The 25,291-nt window shown below is 38.3% G+C and overlaps 1 protein-coding gene across 5 annotated transcripts in view; it reads left to right on the forward strand.

Annotated features, from left to right (window-relative positions):
- The window catches only part of MAP3K1 (mitogen-activated protein kinase kinase kinase 1), an 86,690-nt gene that overhangs the window by 24,142 nt on the left and 37,257 nt on the right, over positions 1-25,291 (forward strand). The window contains exon 1 of one of the 5 annotated variants that reach the window (XM_059175022.1): positions 5,461-5,611. The exons of the other annotated variants lie outside the window; for them this stretch is intronic. The gene's annotated coding sequence lies outside the window, so the exon portion shown is untranslated. Of the gene's footprint in view, positions 1-5,460; positions 5,612-25,291 lie in introns of those variants that run through there. 5 annotated transcript variants of the gene reach the window in all.

Below are 25,291 nucleotides of genomic sequence, written 5' to 3' on the forward strand. Positions count from 1 at the left end.
AGCACTTACGTTTTGTAAAAAGATTCTGCTTAAGGGATATATTTTAAATGTTCAGGTTTTCCATATGCATTGTCAGCCACCTGAAACGAATCTTTTAAAATACAATATTCTGTCTTCTTTCCATTAACCATGAAGATATCCTTGGAAATTTTATAATTTCACCATTCCAGCTCTTTCTTCAACAGCACTTTTACCTGTGAAAATGGGATAAAATCCTGGGTTTTTAGACTGATGTGTAAGAATCTGGGGTTTGGACACTGTGAAGACCTGACAGCCATCACCACCACTCCTCCAGGATTATGTGTCGTGGAGGAAATTGTGAAGTCAGCACTCTTAGCTGTTGTGGCTTTCATTTTCTGCCCAGCAACCCAGTAGTTATTTTGGGGTCTCTCCTATAAGGCTGGGAAGGAAACATCACTGGGTCTCACCCTGGATCCTGGGCAAAGAGGGGTTCTCTGCTCTGATGCAGCTGAGGCTGAGGTGGACTCCTTGCCCTAGTTCAAGATACTACAGATAACACAGTTGCTTTTGGATAATACTCGCTCAGGATATTGACCTGACCTATTGTTCTGCCTTGCTGGAGCATAGAAGTCACCAGTGGAACTTTTTTAGGAGACTAGATCAGGAATGGGTGGATGGAGAAAAGAAGGGACCATTACTGGTGGCACTGTAGCCCCATCAGCTAGAGTCAATCTTTACAACCAGTGAACTACAAAACTTAAATCAGGCGTATTTATTACAAGGTAGTTAGACTCTGACAGAGGGAGGTGGACCACAGAAGACTCAGGCCTTAATTTTTTGTTAACCCCTGATTTGTAACTTAATGTTTTCCTAATTGTTCATTTTGTAATTCAAGTTTAATTGGACTGTCAGTGGGGCTTTGGACTACCCTTTCAAAAAACTGGTAGCATATTCACTTCTGCATTTATTAAATGATACTTGGAGTCATTAACTCTTTCTCTTAGAACTTTAAACATTAAAAACAACTTTGAATATTCTAGTCTTTTTCAAGATACTTAACAATTGCTTATGTAGGACTAATGTAAAAAATTTGGAACAAATGAATTCCATGACACTTCTTTGACCTCTCAGGAATCAAATAGCCCAACTTAAAGGTGAGAAAATGTGGAAAATACTTTGAAAATCAAAATTATTCTGATAGAAAACTTGGACTTTCTTCCCTGTTTCAGTTAAAATTAAAAGCCTAATTAAATTGCAGTTCAAATTCAAGAATTTCTTATGGACACATCTGATTCCTTCTTTCCCGTTTCAGGTATTGTATAGGGAATTTTCACGAGTCTTTAACTGAAAGGTATTTGACCTGCTGTCCAGGAGCTGATTGTGGTAGATGAAGTATTAGCATTGGCTCACACCATCTGACCTGTCCTCAGTACTGTCTTCTTAACTTTGCAAGAGATTGACTCAAGTACTCCAACCTCTTTGACTTTGTCCTCATCTGTGAATTGGAAGTAATACCTTCCCTACGTCCAGAATTGGAGAAGATCACATGAGATATTGTATATGAAAGTACTCTCAAAGGGTAGAAATAATGCACTAGGATTTATGATCCCAGCACTCTAGAATTCCAGAGTGCAAGCACTTGCCTCTCTAAATATCACAGTGGCATTATACCAACAGGGTTGAGCAGAGCCCTGGAGTGCCAGGCTGCAGTGGCTGGCCAGTGCTGAGTTCCCTCAGCTCATTATAGTTCAGCCCCTTACTCCTGTGTGCTGGTCTCACTGGAAAGAACAATAATAATTTGCTTCCTCCATGCCTGGTCCACTGGGTGCATTATATAGTTTCTCTCACTTAAGCCTTGCACTGTCCTTATAAAGTGCAGTTTTATTCCATTTTACAAGTGAGAAAGCAGACACTCTGAGAGATGAGGTAACTTGGCAGGTAGCTAGGCAGTGAAGCCTGGCTGTGAACCATCATAATTTGACTATGCCTTTAAGCTTTAAATAATCTTTTACACACACACACACACACACACACACACACACACACACGATGTGTATATATATGTATGTGTGTGTGTGTATATGTATATATATATATGATATATATAAAAATACATACTAAATCAGGATAGGTTTGAGTTACAATAGCACACAGATTATTATCCGTTATTTATTTCCTTGTCTTGGCTTTTATTGAAGTAAAAATCATATCTGGTGGTGACTTTTAAATTATGTTTACGTCTTCCAAAATACACAGGAAGCATCAGTAAACCACGTTAACATTTTTGATTGTGACGTGAAGTTCTTATAAAATAAAATAAGGCCAGCTGTGAACACAAATAAATTTAGACTTCATTGTTTGCTTTGCTAGAGAAGAGAGTAGGCTCCAGGCTGCAAATGTAGTTGAATTCCTTAATACATAGAACTTTGTCCATAGAATGGGAGATGTGGTTGGGGCACATGTGCATTGAAAGTGGTCATCATTAATACTGTGGAATCCTCACCCTTCAGAGAGTGCACACACAGACTTCTCTCTCCCACACTCTGGGACACAGCCATTATTCCCAATTTACAGATGGTGGGAATACCTCAGAACAGTTAGCCTCCCCAAGGAAGTGAATCAGGAAGGGGCACAGTGAAAAGTCTGACTCTGTCGTATGTGCACACACTCCCTCCTCAACTTACACTTGAGTGTCCTAGTGCATACTCTAAGGTAGCTGCCTTGCGTGTTTCAGACATTTTGGAATTTACTTCTTTATACCTAAATGTAGTTATTAGAGCTCTTTGTGAGTCCTGAAAAAAATAACTAGTTTTCGTGTCCAGTGGTTTTAAATTAGAGCTCAATTCAGACTTTAGCATTCTTTTAGTAGGTGTATTTTAATTGTTGACTATTCCTGTTTAATCAGGATGTCAATTTCTAAGGCTACCATCCAATATACAGGTATGCCTAAATGAATTCTAGTCCATTTATTCTCTATTGATGTTTGTTCTTATCTGTAATATAAGTTAACAAATGCCTGCCTACTAAGTGTGGGATCTTTAGTTTGTGTTCAGCAGGCATCTTCTTTGATAATTAAAAGAGCTTAATGGCTTTGAGAGAATTCAGTAATCTCCCTGACCCTATGCCACCCCCACAAACAAAGGAGATTATCTTTGAGTTTAACTATAGAAATGCCACTCAGGTAAAAATGAAATCTTCAGGGAAAGAAATGTACGTTATTCTCTTATTTTGTTTTCTTAAAAATAATGGTAACATGTTTGCTGACCTATAAATCTTACATATGTGCTCCTTATAGAAACTTACATTATCATTTCAACTCAGTCCATATTTACTGGCATACTCGCATACTGTGCTAGGAACTCAGTTGAGGAGGTAAGAAGATGATTCATTTCTTGTGTTCCCTAGCTATTGACTCCTGGTAGCTAATTTCAGGAAAAACTCTTGGAGAAAAAAGGAGTAGTTGTCCATTCTACCTGGATTTGACAGTATTCATGCTTATGCTGGATATGAGGACAGTCTCATAAATGCTGCCTGTTGATTACCTTTTAGTGCACAAATGATGTAGGCAGTGAAGAAAAAAGATGAAAAAAGAAATACTGCTATGCCTTAAGAAAGGCCTCTTAAAAAAGTGTAAGTTGGCACACACATATACACACCCCCCCAAGAAAAAAAGCAAGAATGATGCATCAGATTCCTAAAAGTTATTTTATTAGGTATGTTTTATTTATATACATCTTTTAAGAAAATAACTTGTGGAAAGTAAGATATGCTTAATCTTATATCTATTACAGTTATAATAATTTCAACTTTGTAATTGAAATTTCATGGCTTCTCATGAGTGTTTGTAAGGATACTTTTGCTCAGGGGCGCCTAGGTGGCCCAGTTGTTAAGCGTCTGCCTTCAGCCTAGGTCCTGATCCCAGGGTCCTGGATCGAGCCCCACATCAGGCTCCCTGCTCAGCGCGAAGCCTGCTTCTCCCTCTCCCACTCCGCTGCTTGTGATCCCTCTCTCATTGCGTTCCCTCTTTCTTTTGTGTTTTTCTCTGTCAAATAAATAAAATCTTTAAAAAAAAGGATACCTTTGCTCAGCTGAACCCTGGGTTGCTCAGAATCTTTCACAGTTGCTGAGGATTGAGGAATGAATGGGGAGTTGTTGGGGGGCAATTTTAACTATTACAGATAGGCCCTGGCTCATATGTGGACCTCTGAAATAATAGGGAAATCCTAGCTCAGATACCTTCTTCTCAGGAGTGCCACGATTGAGCAGAGGAGAACCTGCAAAAGGAGCCTGAGATGTCACAAGACAGATGACACCCAAAAGGCAGGAGAGAGGACTTTGTCCAAGGAGAAAACAGTCAGCAGCAGCAGTGCCGCTGAGCAAGGAATGCAAGGGTGGTGGTGTGGGTCTCCTGACCAGCAGTTTTAGTGGAGCGGTGGGCATCAACGCCACTGTGCTTCATTAGGGAGTGACAGAGAAGTGAGGAAGCACAGGCTCCTCTTGAGAAGCTCATGGAGAGGGAGAAAGCCTACGGGTTAGCAAAGGCAAAGAAGCGTTTCAGGATTGATTTGGTTAGTTTGTGTAGAAGGCTAGGAGAAGGAAGAATGCTTATAGGCTGAAGAGATGGAGCAGAGAGAGGAGGTTTTGTTGTTCAAGTAGCGAGCTTTTTCTGAAACACTGACATTTCTTGAGGAGGAGGCTTGGAGGGCACTTGACTGGATGGTGAATAGGAAGCCAGTCTGTGATTAAAAGTTTGCCATGGTTATGAAATATGTAGAAGGGCATTTTCTCTGTGTTTAAGTTATTATAGTTCATGATGTAGCAAAACATTCACTCACTCAACACATCTGGCTGTGTGCCAAGTGTTAGGAATACACCAGCAATGGAACAGACAAAAAAATCCCTGCTCTTACAGAGATTATGTTCTCACAAAACATAAGTGTTTTGTTTTAAGTGTGCTTGGAACCCATTTCATGGTGTCTACGTACACAGTTTGTTCATGTTTTATGGACTTGCCTACAGCTGACAAGGAACCCTTTTTTTAAGTGACTTTCCGTGCCCCAAGTGTTCAGAAGATTGCTTTCTTTCCCAGCCCTCTCGGGGTTCCTTACATTTCTCTACCCCTTCCTAATTGTCACGTGTAGTTACCTCATAGAAATAGTGTCATTGTCCCATTTTTAACGTGGTCAGCATGCATACCTGTCTGGCCAATCAGATTTTGATTTTGAAGGTGTGGTGTAGTGATGCAGCTGGGGAGGGGATCCAAGAGTACTTTCTTGGTAATAATAAAGTATCAAAGTTTTTACATATTTTTAGAAAAATACTTCAGAACATATTTAGAAATATTCCTGTAAATATTACATATATTGCATAATTGGTAGGCTTTCTTGGATGGAAAGTGGTACAGAGGTGGCGTATACTTGGCAGGTATGCAGTTTATCTTTTGTTTGTTTGTTTTGTTTTATTTAAAGATTTTATTTATTTGACAGAGAGAGATCACAAGTAGGCAGAGAGGCAAGCAGAGAGAGAGGAAGGAGGAAGCAGGCTCCCTGCCGAGCAGAGAGCCCGATGCGGGACTCGATCCCAGAACCCTGAGATCATGACCTGAGCTGAAGGCAGAGGCTTAACCCACTGAGCCACCCAGGCACCCCAGGTATGCAGTTTATCTTATCTCTGCCTTAGGTAGAGGGTGACTTATTGCTTACATATGGCTAGTTGCTGTGCCATCGATAAATTACACTCTCTAAACAATTTTTTAAGTTTTGTTGTATCTTGTTTATGTAAACATTATATTGTGATTGGAAGGTGGTTGAGAACAGCTGCTTTAGCTTATTGGTGAACACTTTGGCCATCCATTCAGTTCTGTTAGAAAGAACCCAGGAGTGTTCCGTGCAGTCTGCCATCCTAAGAATGCTTACGTGGAATAATGAACAAAATTGATTCTCAAGACTATAGCCTCGGGTTTACATTAATTAATTCTTTAGAATTTTGTTTTAGTCATCTTTGTATTATTAACACTAAACTTTCACTGTCTCCCTCTCCCAAATCTTAGAATAAAATTGGCATTCTAGAAATAGATGGTCTGTTTTTCATGCTTATGCTGTGGCTTCAGATGCATCCTGACACCTATATCTCCCTAAACTAGGAGAACCTTGGTTTGAGGAGTCTGGATTTGGGGTTCCAACACTGCCCCTTCCCTGGACACACCCCATTCACTGGCCCCCTTAGCTAGGTCCCTCTGAGTTTGCTTCACAGTAAGATATAGTCTCATGGTTTCTGCCTCTCCCCTCCCAGACACAAAACCTGTTGTTATTCTTATTAACCATAGAAAAATCAACAGGCATTAGCAAAATTAGAGTCATGGGTAAGCTCCAAAGTTACTGGAAATTTTTTTCACTGAAAGATGTCTAGGCTCATGGTTCTTGACTTCTTTTACAGGGGATGAAATCTTTCACTTCACAAGGAGTGATCCCTGCTTTTCCCTCTTTCTGCAGTCCCTACAACTAATGGTGGATACTTGGTTTAAACAAAGGTCTCAGTGAAGCTTATTTACATCCTAGAGATCTTTCTGGTCTAGAGGCTTATATTGAAAAGGCATTGCTTCTTCCTAGCCTGCTGTGTACAGGTGCCAAGCATTAGAAGGTCCATAATATTAGAATGGAAATCGAGAAAGACATGGGCTTTACCCTTAAGAAAAATACAGCATGAGGGAAATGATCATCCTGTTCCTTTATTGAGGACTTAATTATTAAGTACCTCTCATATGCCAAGCTTTCTGCTAGGGCGGGGAACATGTTGAGACCCATTTCTGCCCTCAAGGATCATTTCTTGCCCTCACAGTCAAGTGTTGGAGACAGATATGTAAGAGACCATTATAATGGTACTATTTACTTAGTGGGGATGGAGGGATCCATCCCTCACCCCCAACCTCAGACTGAGTTAGAGGGGCTGTGACTAGTGGGGAAGGCTAACAGCAGTATCTGGGACAGTTTCTCTAAGGTAAAGATAATCCTAGAACTTGAGTGATAAGATGGCAACTACAGGGCATTGAGACTAAGAGATATTCCTAAAGAAAACTAGACAAATTTTATTTTTATTTTTTTCTTCTGTATAGTAGATAAATTACATTTTATTGTTAACTTTGTTCCCATTTTTCAACTTAAAAATGTTAAGGTTGAGTATCAGCCAGAGTGGTAATAAATTGAGTCAAAGTTATTCCAAGTAAAGAGAATATTCACATGCATGCTTATGAAAAAGAGATGCTGCCACATTCTTAAATAGCATTAAAGAAAATAGTAATTTATATAAGTACAGTCTTTTGCCCCATTTCCATTCAGATTATTCTTTTTATAACAGAATTCATTAAAATTAGAAATGTTTATAATGACTGTCTTTTGAAGCATATACTAGGCTAAGTCAGAACCTGCCATTTTAAAATAAATGCAATTATTTGGCTCTTCTAAATTGTAGCTTTTGCTACAGTGAAAAAAAAAATGGCATATTTATGAACACCTCCAGAATTCTGCTTAAATGAGGAAGACATTATTTAGGTAGACAGAAAGTAATAATTCAGACTATATTTGGAACACGATATCAGAATTAATGTATCTTTTCTTTAAAGTGATACCTCTTTTTCCAAAGTGGCTGTACCAACTTGCATTCCCACCAACAGTGTGAGAGAGTTCCACTTTCTCAAAAAGTTAAAAATAGAGCTATCCTATGACCCAGAAATTGCACTGCTGTTTATTTACCCCAAAGATACAGATGTAGTGAAAAGAAGGGGGCACATGCACTCCAGTGTTCATAGCAGCGATGTCTACAATAGCCAAACTGTGGAAGGAGCCGATATGCCCTTCAACAGACAAGTGGATAAGGGAGATGTGGTCAATATATACAATGGAATATTACTCAGCCATCAGAAAGGATAAATACCCACCATTTGCATTGACATGGATGGAAATGGAGGGGATTATGCTAATTGAAATAAATCAAGCAGAGAAAGACAATTACCATATGGTTTCACTTATATATGGAACATAAGGAATAGCATGGAGGACATTAGAGGAGAAAGAAGGGAAAATGAAGTGGGGAAAATCAGAGGGGGAGACAAATGAGAGACTATGGATTACAGAAAACAGTTTCAGAGGGGAGGGCATTGAGGGGTTAGGTTAGCTTGGTGATGGGTATTAAGGAGGGAACATATGGCATGGAGCACTGGGTGTTATACACAAACAATGAATCATGGAACACTACATCAAAAGCTAATGATACTGTATGGTGACTAACATAACATAATGACAAAAAATAAGTAGGGGGGTGGATGACATCTTTGATATTAATAGTCACCTAAATTACATTTCAAAGGAAAGAGTGCCACCTACTGAATAAGGATTTTTTCCTTCCCTGTTGTTTCATTCTAGAATGTTCTGTTTCACTTTGTAATTCTTAGGGTGTTTTTTTTTTTTTTTAAACTACAAACAGGTAGCTTATGCCAAGCCAGTGAACAAAGAAGTTAGGTTCACTCCTGATCTCATCATCCAATGGATTAAATAAATATGGTGGCTAGTATGCATAGAGGAAGTTTGTGCCTCCAAAACCAGTTGTAGAAAACATAACAAACATAAACATAAACATGATTCAGCACTTTGCAAGTTTCAAAACCTTCTGTGAATGTACTGATTGGCCCAAAGGTTTTTGTTTTAAGATGGGTATGTGTATTGGGGAGGGTATGTGCTGTGGTGAGTGCTGTGAAGTGTGTAAGCCTGATGATTCACAGACCTGTACCCCTGGGGCAGATAATACATTGTATGTTAATTAAAAAAAAAAAAAAAAAGATGGGTATGTGTACACTCACTGAATGGGAATAGGTGGGCAAATGGGTGGGAAGTAATTATTCCAAGGAATGACTGAAGAGGCGTAAGGAACATATGACATTGGTCTCAGTGTCTGGTGGGAAGACCTCAGTCACCTAAAGAATAATAATAATACAGGTCCGAATAATAATACTACGGAGATTATTTGATCACACCTTGGCTGTAGGGGAGATACCTGAAGTCAAGTTGGAAACCCTAATATCTCTTTCACAGTAATCCATTTGGTACTTTTGGTAGTTATGAACAAGATGTTATCTCATCAGTTGAAAGATTGAGAACATTAACACTAGCAAACACACCAGTAACAGAATTAAAAGATTTTATTTGAGAATTTTACATGACCATTATTTATAGTTTACTGGCACATTTGTGGTGTTTTGGCTTAATTTATTGCTAGGCATCAAACATTTGCAGCTTTTTCCGCTTATTTATTGGACTATGTAAGTAGAGAGTGATTTTTTTTAAGAGGAGCTAGACTGTATAACAGATTGATTTATACCTGCTGTTGTAGATTAATAGTACAGCCCATTGAGGAATGATGTTTTGTATTAAAATCCTGAACTGAAAAATAGAAAAACATACAGTAAAGGGCATTAGAATTTGTTCCATATAAGATGTTTATGTGGGGGCGCCTGGGTGGCTCAGTCGTTAAGCATCTGCCTTCCTCTGGGGCCATGATGCCAGGATCCTTGGATCAAGTCCTGAGTCGGGCTCCCTACTAAGGGGGAAGCCTGCTTCTCTCTCTCACAGTCCTTCTGCGTGTGTTCCCTCTCTCGCTGTGTTTCTCTGTCAAATAAATAAATAAAATCTTTTTAAAAAATAAATAAATAAAATATTTATGTTGTCTAATCCAAACATGTTAAGCTTGTGTCCTAAATACCAGATGTAATTAACCAAAGGTTAGTCACGCTTTCAGTTTAAAGAATAAATTGTATCTAAGAGAGTAGATCTTAAAAAAAAAAAAAAAGTAAATTGTAGTAATGTCTACTTTTATTATATAAGTAAGGAATGATAATTTGCTGAATGAATGACATGCATTCTCTGAAAATATATATATTTTTTTTTAATTTGAGAGAGGGAGCTCACAAGCTGGTGGGGGGATGGACAGAGGAAAGAGAGGGAAAGAGATTCTTAAAGCAGATTCCCTGCTGAGCACAGAGCTCAATGACATGGGGCTGGAACCCACCACCCTGAAGTCATGCCCTGAGCTGAAATCAGGAGTTGGGAGCTCAGCAGGCTGAGCTACCAGGCACCCCTCAAAAAACACAATTTTTAATAATACAAAATTAAAATATTCTAGCAGTGTTTGGGTTTTCAGGTTAGTATTCAATATGACACATTAAATATTAACATATCCCAGATTTTCCTTGTTTTAGAAAAGCAAACCCTCATTTTTATGACACAGATCAAGCATTTCTGAAATTATGACACCGGATAATGACAAAAAGGGGCTGTGTGGCTGCAGAGAGCCCTGGAACCATGGGAATTAGAATGCAGATTGGCCATTGTCACAAGTGCAGCCGAGACTTGGCCAGAAAGTATCCATGCTTCATTTATCATTTCTAGCTACTACTTCACATCTTCTTGACTTATAGCACTTAAATATGCAAAAATGGTTTTATCTTTTAAGAAAATTTGTGGTTAATTCAATTTAAAAAAAAACTGGAGTTTCTAATGTAAAACAACCTAAAAGTCTATGTTTTGTGGTCTCCTTTCTGAATGTTTGTCCTGACAGTTTGACATTTCTGAGAGAGCTTTCTTTTTTTTTTTTTTTTTTAAAGATTTTTTTTATTTACTTATTTGACAGAGATCACAGGTCAGCAGAGAAGCAGGCAGATAGAGGGGGAAGTAGGGAGATAGAGAGGGGGGAAGCAGGCTCCCTGCTGAGCAGAGAGCCCGATGCAGGGCTCAATCCCAGGACACTGAGATCATGACCAGAGCCGAAGACAGAGGCTTAACCCACTGAGTCACCCAGGTGCCGCTGAGAGAGCTTTGAGTCTTTTAATATAATACTCATCCCTTTTCATAATTAGGTTTATTGCTTTTATGAGAGTGACCGTAAAGTATACAGAGTCTGTTTAGTATTTTCTAGCCTAAGTTTTCACAGGGTCTGCAGGTCCACATGTGTACCTTGCTGATAATGGTGCTGGTTATGTTAAGAAAGGATTCTCACAGTTTAAAATACTGGAAGCAACTAAATTGTAGGAGTGGCAAAGAATAATTTGCACAAATAAACTATTAGGAGGTACCCTTCAAATTTAACAAATAAGGGAGTTTAGGAGTCATGTTGAGGTTTATATTTTTTGATACTATATTTCCCTTTTAGGACTATAGCATGTAAATTGTGGAATTAATAAATGAGTCATAATGTTCACATTGGATGACCCTGAAGTTTTGCCTTGTAGTCTGATCTGATTTAGTAAATTTTGGAATTCCAGAAAGGTTGTGAATTACTGACGATCACATACCTGGTTAATGGCAGTTAGGACTTGACTGAATCTCCAAACTCCCCAGTCCTTTTATTCTTTGATTCTTGAAGCCTTCCACAATGTAGAGAGTAGTAGTTTCGTACCATGTGCTTATTTTTAAAGATTTTGGCCATATAGAAAAATACAGAGGGAAAATATTAGAGAATAGTATAATGAACAGCCATAAAACGTCACCTGTATTCAGTAAATGTTAATATTTTATCATTTTTGTTCCAGTCGGGTACATGAATGTATGTTCTTTACAGGAACAAATATTAAACAAATAGTTGTTTGTCCCCCTGCCTCCCTCCTGGCACCCCACAGAGAACAGACCACCTGGTAGACTTGTACAGCAGTTACCTCCTGAAACTAGAAAAACATAGTTGTATTTTACTATTTTCATCTGTTTTTCAACTAACGTATTGTTAAAAGAAAATACGAATCAACATAGTGTGCAAGGAGGAGGATGGGACTTTGAGGCCAGATAAACCCAGTTTTAAAATTCAGAAATCCACTTACTACGAATTCTTAGTCAAGTTACTTGATCTTTCTGTAAGAGTTTCTTTGCTCCCACCATGAGGATGGTGTGTTTCACCTTGAAGCCGTGGTGAGAATTAGAGCCACTCTGTGGACAACATCTAGCATAGTACCTCGTACAGAGGGGGTGCTCCCTAAAGTGCAGCTTTAATTAACATCATTATTATGAACAATAATAGTAGTAATTTTAGTAGATAAATTTATCTGGGTGCCTTCCATGTAATTGGCACTTTTTAAGTGCTTCATTCATGTACATTCACTTTAAAATTCTGTTAGATGAGAACTAGATGCAAAGGGCTTAAAACTGTGAAAGGCGCATAGGAAAGTGCATCATATAATTAATAGGAGGAAATTAGGGAGGTTAACTTCCTTTTAGGCATTCTACATATACATTAGCTTATTTAATCCTACTAATGACATTACGTGGTAGGTATTTTTATCCCCATTTTACAGTGAGGAAGTTGAGGTACAGAGAAGGTAATACCTTGGGCAAAAGCCATAGCTAATAGTGTCAGACCTTGGATTTGAACGTAGGCAGTCTAGCTCCAGAGTTCATCCCCCTTATCACTGTGCCATACTTTTTAATTAGGTGTGTGGTATGACTTCTGTTTCTACCCTATCCTAGAAATAATATCCTTCAAATTATGTCATCTCTCATGAATAAGAAGTCTTTTAGTTTTGATTATGTGTACAAGCCAGATTTTACTGGTTTCAGTGGCTGTTGCCCCCATCAGTACCCTTAAGACACCCCACCAAGCCACGCCCCGCAGTATTTCTTAAACTCCCCAGTGTGGGTCTGACTTGGCTCCTGAACGCATTTGGTCTGTTGCCCTGTAGCTATCTCTGGACAGCGCTGCCTCCCTGTCTGTTGCCTTTGCTTCCTCCGGCCACATTGGTCTCACTGCTCCTGCCGGGTACTGATGCTCTTTCTGCTCTGACCGCCTTCCCACCAGTAACTGCCGGGAAAACGGCTATCAGTGCCAAAGACACAAGAGAGCTCCCACTGTGCCAGAGCTCTGGGAGTTTGCAGTGAAGTGAAGACTGTGCCCCAGGTCCCTATTTTATTTCATATTCTGGGGCTTTACTCGATTCATGTGGAGATGAGAGAAAATGGCTTGTCAGGGTTTTTTGGTTTTAGTTTTTTGTTTTTCTTTTTCCTTTGGCTGATGTCTCATCTTCACCCAAGACCTCTTGGCAGAGAGTGAGTAGAAAGGGGCAAATCTTAGTGACAAACTCTGGCCTCTGCTAATAGACTAGGCGAAGTGTGAATGTCTGACATCCCCATCTCGGTTTGTATCAGGTGATTTTACGCATTTTACTCACTTACGCATTTCTGAAACCGGCTGTCAAGTAATCTTTTCCCCCATATTTTGAATTCTCAGGTCCTTAGTTGCATTAAAAACATGCTGAATTTTGTGATAGCTTGAGAAGTCTTATATTAAGACAGTAAGATAGCCAGTATTAGTTTCTTCCCTGAATTCTTCTTAGACATACTAACTGGAGCCAGAATGAACTGTAGAGATGATTTAGTACGGATTTCTCATAGTATATCCCCAAAACCACTACTCTGTCAAAGGCGTTCTGCTCAAAGGGACTTCTGTGCCAACAGCATGAGGAATGCTGTGTATCTTCTTCCCCTTGCCTTGGAAAATTAAGTGCACATAGGTTTTTATTTCTTTTATTTTTTTTTTTAAGATTTTATTTATTTGACAGACAGAGATTACGAGTAGGCAAGAGAGGCAGGCAGGGTGAAAGAGGAGGAAGCAGGCTCTCCTTGGAGTAGAGAGCCCGATGTGGGGCTCAATCCCAGGACCCTGGGATCATGACCTGAGCCAAAAGCAAAGGCTTTAACCCACTGAGCCACCCAGGTGCCCCAGCACATAGGTTTTTAAATAACCTGTTTAATTTCATTTTATTTCATGTTTTCTAACAGCAGAATCATAAACTGTTTAGTATTTTATAGAACATTGTTTTCACCAAAGTTATATCTTTTGTCTAGAAAATCTTTCAGCCTTCATCAACACTATGCCTGCCAATCCTGTTCTTTCCTTTAACATTATTTAGGTATGACCACCTCTGTGGATCTCCCCAGGACTCCCCAAGATAAAATTAAGGGTGGATATCCACTCCATCCTTTCAACTATTTATGATATATTAAAATACTTCATTATAACAGAGATGGCATCCTATTTTCTCTGTTGTGCTAGACTAAGCACCTGGAGGAATAGAGATCCTATCTTACTTATCTTCTGTCTCTTTTTCCCACTTTGTATTTCTGTCTCTTGCCTAGCCCAGAGCTTCCATGTAGTAGACGTGCCAACATTCATTGAACAGAGTGGTTTTCTAGTATTAAAAGCATAAAGAAGAAAAGCAGCATTTGTCAGGAAGTCATTCTTCCTCATTCTGAGCATCCCAGTTAACATGCCTTTCCACCAACTAGAAGGAAGTACTATAGAAATAGTATCAGCTGTTCTGCGGCATTTGAAAGAAATCATTCTCCTAGCAAAGGCTGTAAGAGGGCTTTGTGCTGTAATCCAGTGCTATACTCTCTTCTCCATTAATCTGGGAACACTAAAAACAGCCCAAGGGTTTTTATTAACATCGATGGTATTCACTCAAAATATTCTAATTTTAACTGTAAACCTACTTTTTTTTTTTTAAGATTTTATTTATTTATTTGACAGAGAGAGATCACAAGTAGGCAGAGAGGCAGGCAGAGAGAGAGAGGAGGAAGCAGGCTCCCTGCTGAGCAGAGAGCCCGATGCGGGACTCGATCCCAGGACCCTGAGATCATGACCTGAGCCAAAGGCAACAGCTTAACCCACTGAGCCACCCAGGCGCTCTGTAAACCTACTTTTCTTAAAAGAGGGGAATATGTGCAGTAACAGACCAGTTTCCTAATTATTAGCCTTATTCATTTGATCTCTTAAAAGAATACTCAAACTAAGCTGCTGTGATTTTTGAAAAACAATTGACATAGTAAAAATGCAGTTGCATACCCACTGGAGAAAGTTCCAGAGAAAAGCATACAGCCGAGCTTCCATATAACATTGATTTGGGATCTTCTCCATGAAAAGCAAAATGGTGAAGGAATAGCCATCCCTTCCAACAACCCCCTGTCCCCTTACCTGCTTTGTACCATGAACTATGTAGTAGATGGAGGACAGGACACACAGTGCTTTGCTGAAAACTCGCATAGTGGTGGTATAGGGAGTTCCCATCTGCTTCTCTAATGTATTATGAAAGCTTACTATAGTTACGCATCATCTGTCATTTAGACATTCCCAATTCTAGATTTGTTATGTAGCACACAAGGGGAATTCTTGAAAGGAAATACACATTTAGCCAAATACTATAAAATATTAGCATCCTTTTCCTTGCTTACTGATCTGTGTTCAACAATTAAGGAAGAGGATGCTCATACATCCCATTTTTTTCAAAGGTTTCTAAAAGTTCTTCGTCAAGTATCAAGGATACACAAAGGAAGGAATAAACAGTGGAATTTTTAGCAGTGAATATCAAAAGAATACAAAGCTTCAAGATTAAAAGTATTTGAAGCTTTCATGGGTTTTTGTTGGAAAGGAACAAATAAGAAATGGGACCATATTGGTCTTAAACTCCCTTTGTAAACACTGGCTCTGAGAAACTAGTTTACACTAAACTTGGTAGCTCTCCCAAGTTTGTGGGTACAAAGAAGAGAATACTCTGAGTCTTTCTCTGGAAAATGGGTGGCAGGATAGCAGTATTTAGAAATATTGTTACAAAGGCCATTACTTTGATGAGCAAAAAAAGTATTTTCGAAAAACACATAGTAAACATTCCACTGGCAGCTAGTTAACTTTTCGGTCCATTTGTTTTGTCCATCATTGTTAGAAGAAGAGCATTTGTTGGTGTTCTGTCAGTAAGATTTTCATGTATTTTGTGAGTTGATCAATCTTAGAAAACCACAAAAGTCATTTCTGTTCAGTTCTGACCATTTTTACAGTTTTCACTTGTCTACCATAAATACTACCGTTTCATTTTAGTTCATAATTTGTGATGAGTCAGTGAATTTCGCTGAAGTAAAGTCCTTATAGAACTGAAAGCATGTGTTTAACTGTAGTGTGATTTGTTCTTTTATGCCAGTATACAAGGGGTGTTATCTTGAAAAGATGTCTGCCTTCACTGTCTCTGCTTTCTCTCTTCGAGTGCTTTTTTATGAACATATTTTCTGATGTCAAATTGCTAATTTTATAGGATTTTTTTCCCTAACTTAATTTGATTACTAACTTGGCTTGCCACCTTATTTCCTTTAGATTTTCTTTAAGTTCTGTATTATTTTATTTATTATTTTATAAATACAAAATTTTTATATAAATACTATTTTATAATATAAAATTTATATATTCTATATTCTATAAATTATAAATTTATAATATAAAATATTTATTTTTAATAAATATAAAAATTTATTTTCTAAATAGAATTTAAATTTTATTTTCTTAAAATTCTTTTTGCCTCCTGGCAGGTTTTAACTTCTTTTGTAGACATTTTCTTGACCAGACAGTTACACACCTGTTAGTACATGTGATTATTCTTAAATATCCTCTGGCTTGATAAAGTATATATAATTATTTTCATTTAATGTAAATTTGTTGATTTTCACATTCATCTGTCATCACATTGAGAAGGAACAGCAAATTTTTTTCCAGATTTGGATAGAGTATCACAGTCCCATACCCTGTGATGTCATCAGTACTGCATATTAGACTGATCTGTTTGTGGTAAATTCATTAACTTGAATGTTTGGTAGTTTTTCATATGCCATTACATTTCTGAGATACACGGATGTACCAAGGAAACTTCTTTTTTTTTTTTTTTTTTTTTAAAGATTTTATTTATTTATTTGACAGAGAGAAATCACAAGTAGAATGGAGAGGCAAGCAGAGAGAGAGAGAGGGAAGCAGGCTCCCCGCTGAGCAGAGAGCCCGATGCGGGACTCGATCCCAGGACCCTGAGATCATGACCTGAGCCGAAGGCAGCGGCTTAACCCACTGAGCCACCCAGGCGCCCCCAAGGAAACTTCTTAACCAAGTTTTTACATTGCTGCTTTATATTCTCCCTGGGACTAGGCAAGTGTTAAGAGTGATTTTAAAAGATTTTTTTTTTTTTAAAGATTTTATTTATTTATCTGACAGAGAGACAGGGAGAGTAGGAACACAAGCAGTGGGAATGAGAGAGGGAAAGCAGGCTTGCTGCCCAGCAGGGAGCCCAGTGCGGGGCCTATCCCAGGACCTTGGGCTCATGACCTGAGCCACCCAGGCGCCCCTTTAAGAGTGATTTTGAACACTATTTTTCACTGTATCTTGTTCTTGGTTCGCGTAGTTCTTAGGCACAGGAAACACACCCCTTCAGTTTGATGATGTTTTCTCGTGTATAAACCTATCTACCTGAAAGTCTAACCTTGGTGTTTACCTTCAGCATGTTAGTCACTTTGGAAGCTACTGAAGTCCATCCAAAAGGCTTGTGTGCTAATTACACACGATTTACTTTTCCTGCAAAGCAATTTCTTTTTATCAAACTCTTATTTGAATATTGTTATGGGTATTTGTGATCAAGAAAGGTGCCTTTTAATCATAAAACAGTTTTGAGTAGAATTAAATTAAAAAGTTCATAAAAGAAAACCTAAAATCTTTTCTTTCTTCACTTAACAATTTATCCCCCATTGGTAAGTACAATATGTTATGTACATTTCAAAACCTTTTTAATGATGTCTGACTTTCGAATAGTTATAATTACCAGTAATAACTGACTTATCAATCCATTAGAATTTATTCAGTATTCTGTAGAGTATCAGTTTCTTTAAATATATCCATACATATTTATCACATATATAAGAACATATAACATAAAACTATGTAGTTAAAATACACTTTTTTTTAAAAGATTTTATTTTTAGGGGTGCCTGGGTGGCTCAGTTATTAAGTATCTGCCTTTAGCTCAGGTCACAATCCCAGGGTCCTGGGATTGAGCCCCATATCTGGCTCCCTGCTCCACGGGGAGCCTACTTCTCCCTCTCTCACATTCCCTGCTTGGGGTTCCCTCTCTGCTGTGTCTCTCTCTGTTAAGTAAATAAAAATTTTTTATATTTAAGTAATCTCTATACCATCGTAGGGCTCAAAATTACAACCCCAAGATCAAGAGTCCCATGTTCCACTGACTAGGCCAGCCAGGTGTCCCAAAATACACTTTTCTTTTTGATTCACTTGAATTCTCTAAAAGGAGCCTTTGAGGCATGTAGTTTACTCCATAGACTAGATAATAGGTAATTGACTGCCAAAAGAAATTCCATGTGGATTTGCTACCCTTACGAATGCTTTGATACTGGGGCGCCTCGGTGGCACAGTCAGTTAAGTGTCCAACTCTTGGTTTTGGCTCAGGTCATGATCTCAGGGTTGTGAGATCAAACTCTACGTCAGGCTCTGCACTCAGCACAGAGTCTGCTTAAGACCCCCTCTCTTTCTGCCTCCCCCACCCCCAAATATATAAATCTTTTTTTTTTTAATGCTTTGATACTGTCTAGTAGCTCTCTGCACTTTATAAAGTCATTTGCATAATGATTGTTAAGCTAATATTTTACAAATTACTAATTTAGAAGTCAGAAAACCTTTTGAATATTCTTCATGTTCTCTTTGAAATTGTTTTTATGTTCCAGAGACACTAGTTTTTGATAGAAGTTATGGGCTAAATAGGCTGTGTGTGTCTCCTGGATACTACATCTGCACAATGTTATTTCCCAGATATTTATTAGAAATGATAACAGCTACTTCTGACTCTGAATCAGCAATTATTTATGTAGCCCATGGGATATGTTGCTCTGGGGGCTCTGTTGGTAGCTACATGCCACGCCAGGGGAAAGGCCCTGCCTTCAAAGCACTTGCACTTTCCTTGTCTATGTTGGCCTAAGTCAGCGAGTAAACAAGCGCTTGCAGTATGGTTACCCATTAATATATTCTATTGGATTCATTTGTCTAATTTCATATATACTCTTCACGTTTCTATCCCATGTTCAACTTTTTAGAATTTTGTAATTTTTACTGAATAATTTAAAGCTCAGATGAGGTGCCATTTTAACATGAGATCAGATAAATGGAATTTTAGTATGTACAGATAATTTGGAATAATTTATAAATAGAAACAATCAAAATCACTAAGGTGGTATTAAACTACTTGTAATAATAATTGTTGACAATAAGTTATATTATTGTCTTTGTTATTTGGCCTCCATACTATTTTACCTTTGATGTTGTTAAACAGTATGTGGGCTTTTTGAGGGTGAGATTCTGTGCCTATCTCCCTCAAAGGACTAAATAGAAAGATTCGTACAATACTAGAAATAGCTCTCTCCCCATAAAAACTTCTGATAGAGATTCCATATATTATAAAACTGATTGTCCATGGCCATACCCGTATTAAGAAATCAGTAGTTCTTTGTTGTGCTAAAGAGAAGATGGTTACTCTTTATGAGGGGGAAAAAAGCAGTTCCTCTTTCTCATTGTAAATAAATAGGAATTGTGCCATCATTAGTTCTCAGAGTCAAATAGTACCGAGCACAAGTTGTAATAAAGTCTTTTGGGGACTAATTATCATACACACGTGAGCCATTTTATATACTATTATTTCATATCTAAAATTAGATATGTCATAATTGTTGTATTACAAAGGTGGAAGGGTTGGACTGACCATTGATTTTATTTCATTCTTGCTGCCCAAAAGAGCCTATACTCGAGAAATTATCTTATGGGAAAATAGAGTTTTTATGGATATTTTGGACTCAGATCTTGGTCAGCATTTGGTCATCATCTCAGGGTCCTGGGATCAAGCCCCACATCAGTCTCTCTGCTCAGCGGGGAGCCTGCTTCCCTCTCTTCCTCTGCCTACTTGTGATCTGTCTCTCTCTCTGTCAAATAAATAAAATCTTAAGAATGATTCCACAGTCTTTTTTTTTTTTTTAATCTCGGTTTATAGCCTGTATTTTTCACATACAGACCTTGGAAACAAGTTGTTTTTCTTCCTTGTTTTCTTTTTCTTACTTGTTTTTTCTTATCTGCCAATGGGACAGTAAAAGTCCCAAGTCATGAGAATTGACTGAGGTGACCCATGTGGAGCTGTTAGCACAGTGCCCTGTCCATGGTAAGCGTTTGTTAGCCTCTGTTGTTAGCCTTATGGTTCACCACACACTCTCCCCATTCTTAACTAAGTCATTCCTTCTCTTGACTTTTACCTGGAAACTCAAAATTTAAGGGTCCCACAACAGACTAATTTTTGTCTTGGAAGATAGTTCCTCGCTTGCTCTCCTCTCCCCTTGGCCAAGCGGACCTCAGTTGAGTGGCTTTGAATTGTATCTATTCTAGACAGGGTTCCTTGAGAGTTCTTGGACAGTGAAAGAATTAAGTTTCTTTCAAAATAAAGTTATCCATAATGTGAACTGTTCTGGAAATGTTTATATATCTACTAAAGTTAAACTCCCATTACTTTCCAGGAAGGTTTCATGTGATCATTACATACTCTTATTATAGTGAAGTGCTCTGTTAATGAAGAGAACATGCTTCTTTAATTCTTAAAATAGTCACCATTGTAAATACTTGTTTAAATTTTGTATTCTCATCAGGTAGATAAACAGCACAGATACCTGATGTTGAGTCATTGTAAAAACAAAATCAGAGTTGACATGACCTGCCATAGCAGTCAAGAGTCAGGTGGACCAGGGTTTGAATCCTGATCCTGCTCCTTATACACTGTGTGACCCCAGGCATGTAAGTGAGCGTCTCCAAGCCTCAGATGGTAACTACCTCAAAGGGTTATTGGGAGGGTGAAGTACATATAAATACTTATAAAGCACTTAACACCTTGCCTGGCATGTAACATTAATTTTTTCTATTATGACATAAGTCTGGCAGTTATTTCTCCATATCACTAGTTGTTGACTAACATACATACTTCCATGCTAAAGATGAACCATTTAAGAAATACCTTTTAAAAATAATAATTAGGGCGCCTGGGTGGCTCAGTGGGTTAAGCCGCTGCCTTCGGTTCAGGTCATGATCTCAGGGTCCTGGGATCGAGTCCCACATCGGGCTCTCTGCTCAGCGGGGAGCCTGCTTCCCTCTCTCTCTCTCTTTCTGCCTACCTCTCTGCCTACTTGTGATCTCTCTCTGTCAAATAAATAAATAAAAATATTTAAAAAAATAAAAAAATAAAAAAAAAATCATAATTGACTTGGTAGAATTCTATTTCTAAGTGTTTTTCTAGTGTCTTATGTGTACCAGAGCAATGTGCTGTGTTAGTGCTGTAGTCAAGCTCTTTGGGGATGGTGGGAAGAGAGACATAATAGGGTTTATTTCAGTGCAATGTAAAATGGAGCCATGAAGTTTCCTCCATTGCAGTGCATACATGTGACCTCTGGAGAATTGGTTATTCACCACCCAGGGAAGTTTAAAAGTAGCTCTGGTCATGTAACAGCATATTGTGGGACCCAGGTACAACTCTTAAGTTTATTTGAATTGCTTTTTCCCTTACTTCTATTGCCAACCACATCTTCTAATTTCTCTTTCTTCTTTATTTTTGTCTTATTGTTCCTACTTAATTACTTTGCTCTTTTTCTCTATTTCAATGCCATTCTTCCTGCAGTGACACGATCTGTGTATCTTACAGTCACATACCCATAGTGGGCAGATCTGGTTAAAATGTAGAGTACCATCCAGTATAGAGGGTCTTTGGACCAGGGCACATTCTTGCGCTGGCCAACTGTGGAGTGTAGGATGGGTTCAGATGTATAAGCATGGTACTCCCAAGCATCAGGCACCACCGTTGAAAGGGGAGGTGTCCATTGCTGGATAGACACTCTGGCTTGGGTTCAGGTGCATTTTGTGGCCTGTCGAGGACATTAGCTACTGATGATAGAAAAATAAGTAAGATGTTAGAACCTGTCCCAGGAAAGCTCCCAATGTGGTGAGGGAAGCAGATACTTAAACTAATACTCAACTTTATAATGTATTATAATTAATATTAACTCAGTGGGGAGGGAGTGGCAACCGCTATAGAATGATAGTAGGAAATTCTTTACTGAAGACATGTCAGATGATAGGGTCATTTTGTCAAGAAAAAAAAAATCATCTGCAGTACCAGAGAGGTATGAAATACCTTGGTATGCTTTAAGAAGAGTATTTAAGTGCTTTGAGAAGTGGTGGTTCGTGTTTAAGGGGTTCTAGGAAGAGGGTCTAGTATATGATCCCAGTGAGGTCAGTCAGAGAGTTAGAAGCAGAACTGGGGAAAAAAATCACCTCGTAGAAGTTCAAGGAGAGGAGAGCTGTAAGAGTGGCAGTCCAGTTAACAGTCCTTGCTGCCACAGGTGGTCAGGCAGAGGACCAAGTGGCTTCATTAAGAAGGGACCATTGAACCATCTCATTTGTTAGCAGGTAAATTCTGTAAGTCTAGAAAGGGACCAGAACAAGAAGCCTAACTGCAGAGGAAAAAGGTTCTTTGAAGCTCTAGGTTGATCAAAGATTCATTCTGATGATGTTTAGAACCAAAAAAAAGCAAGAAATATGTTTCCTAAATAAACAGGAAAGGAGGATAAAGCTTAATTTGTAACAATCTTTAAGTTTCTCATATTTGTCTGGCTAAAATTTCATTTATGTTTAAAGTCTTCAAAGTAGTTTCCCAAAATATGTATGTTTGTTTTGTCAAAGGGTCAGAAATGTTCAAGTTATGACTTAACGTAAAATAACAGGTATTGGTTGTAGGTACTAATGCAAAAATAACTCTCCAAAACACTCATGTTGTTTAACTAAATTGAATTAGAGGCCCTGTAATCTCCTAGTGATTTAGCAACTATCTGTTTAGATTAGTTTGTGTTTAAAAAAAAAAAGATGTTTCCTGTTATGGCTGTAATATTAATTGAATAAGAAGTTACATGACTGCTATATACATACACACATGACTTTTTTCCTAGCAAGTAGACAGAATTCACTGTCTATTTCATTGAATCTAAGATCCCATTGAGTATAAACTGAACCATTATCTTATATAAACCCTACCATAAATTACAACATTTGGTTGTAAGAAGTATTGAGATTTCACAGATACTAAAATGCAAAAAAATATACATTTTTGAATAATATATGATTATTAAAACATTAGAAATAACTTTTTGGTTTATATTTGCAGATTAACTTAGGAGCAACAAAAATTGCTCCACTGAATAAAATCTAAATTACAAATGTAGTCTTAAATACAAAACTATAGAAAGATTAACATGAGTAGTCATTAAATTGTAAAACTAGGGAGGTACTGGGTGACTCAGTTGGTTAAGTGACTGCCTTCAGCTCAGGTCATGATCCCAGGGTCCTAGGATTAAGTCCCACATCAAGCTCCTTGCTCAGTGGGAAGCCTGCTTCTCCCTCTCCCCTCTCCCTTCTCTGCCTGCTTGTGCTCTTTCTCTCTCTCTCAAATATATAAAAAATATATATTTTCTATCAAATATATTTCTCAAATATATCAAATATTTATATCAAATATATTTCTCAAATATATAAAATTTTAAAAAAATAATTTTTTAAGATTTTATTTATTTGAGAGAGAGAGAGCATGAGAGGGGAGAAGGTCAGAGGGAGAAGCAGACTCCCTGTGGAGCTGGGAGCCTGATGTGGGACTTGATTCCAGGATTTAGGGATCATGACCTGAACTGAAGGCAGTCGCTTAATCAACTTAGCCACCCAGCACTGCCCCCCCCGCCCAAATTTTAAAACTAGGAAGGTCCTTAGGGCTGCCAAAGATGTTAATAAATGAGCATTCATTTAATATATGCTTTGAAACCTATCATAAGCCAGACATTGTTAGTTGTTGGATATAGAATGATGGATAAAAACACTGGTCATGGAATTTATAGTTTATGGTGGAGAAATAGGTTTGCAAATTGCAGTGAGCACTTTAAAGGAAAAGTACAATGGTGTGAAGGAATGGAACTACAGATTCCTAACTCAGATTGGGACCATCTCTGAGGTATAGAAGAAGAGTTAAAAAGTCAGAAATAAACAAGGTGAAAAGTAGACAAGAAGCAGTCTGTGCAAAAGTCTTGAGCTGGAGAGATGTTGGAGTTTTTCAGGCAGTGAAAAAAACACAAGGAGCCGGGTGGAGGTCTAGGTTACTTCATTTGAGGTAAGACCAAATGATGCATGGCCGCATATGACCTGTTAAACATTCTGAATTTTAGTCCAACCCAGAGGGATGCCTGGAGGGTTTTAATAGAGGAAGTAACCCTGGCTGCTCTGTAAAGCCTGGATTGGAGTAAGATTCAAAGTGAAGAAGCCTCCTTAGGAGTCTGTTGTTAATACAGACCAGCTAAATTGGCAATTTGACCTGGGGGTTTGGAGTAGAAGATACATTTTCTTGAAGATAATATGCCAGTATCACCAAAAACATTAATTTGTGTACTATTTGACCCAGCAATTCCATTTCACAGCATTTGTTGTGAAGAAATAATCCTGTATGTATGTACAAATTGAGGTACTAGTATGCATATCCCCTATTATTTATTAAGAAACTGGTTTAAGTGATTACAGTATTTTCAAACAAGTGTAAAGAAAAGAGGCAAATCATGCCAGCTTTAAGGAGGCCACATCATTCAGGAAGATTTGTTTAGACAGGGAGAGTCTTCTTCATGTTTGGGTGAGTGCCAGGGAGAGAGACACTGAAAATACAGAATGGAGAAGAGATACTCATAAAACAAATTTGGGGGAGGAGAGACATTTAGGACCAAAGGGAAGATAAGCTCCTTTGTCCATGAGTGCAGGAGCTTCTGGGGTGAAAATGCACTGTGCTTCTGCAGTGTGTCTTATTTTTTGAGAACTAGCCTGGGAACCTAGCCACGCCTTGCAACATAGTTACTAGAGGGGAAAGTGTTTGCTTTTCAAACCAGAGAGTTGTAAGTGAATTTTTGGTATGCAGTCAGCCCATAAGTTGGGTTCCCTGTAAATCCGAGCTTCCCTGGGTAAGTAGTAACTGAACAGGATGAAATTTTGGGAAAACATTTCTCTACTCTCCCTGCCTTCTTGTCCTTCCCTTTGCCCTCCCTCGCCCAACCTCGCCCCACTCCTTCTCTCCCATTCTCTTCTTACCTTCTACCTTTCCCCTTCCCTTCCTGCCCTCTCTTCTTTTCCCACTCCTCTCCCCTCTCTACTCTTCCTCTTAGACACCCAAAAAGTTACATTTTATACTATAATCAGAGCAGGAAAAAGAGCCAGGCACTTGTAAGCAGATAAAAGAATCTCCTTCCTTCCATTCTTTATTTACCTTTTTTCTTTACATATAGGCACTTTCTATTCAGGAGTTTTCTTAGACCTTTGTGGTGGAAATATTCTACTATATGCTCTTAGTGCCCACTTGTAAGTCTCAAATGTTTTGTGCCCTCTACAT

The sequence above is a fragment of the Mustela lutreola genome, chromosome 5 (assembly GCF_030435805.1).
Source record: "Mustela lutreola isolate mMusLut2 chromosome 5, mMusLut2.pri, whole genome shotgun sequence".
Lineage (NCBI taxonomy): Eukaryota > Metazoa > Chordata > Mammalia > Carnivora > Mustelidae > Mustela > Mustela lutreola.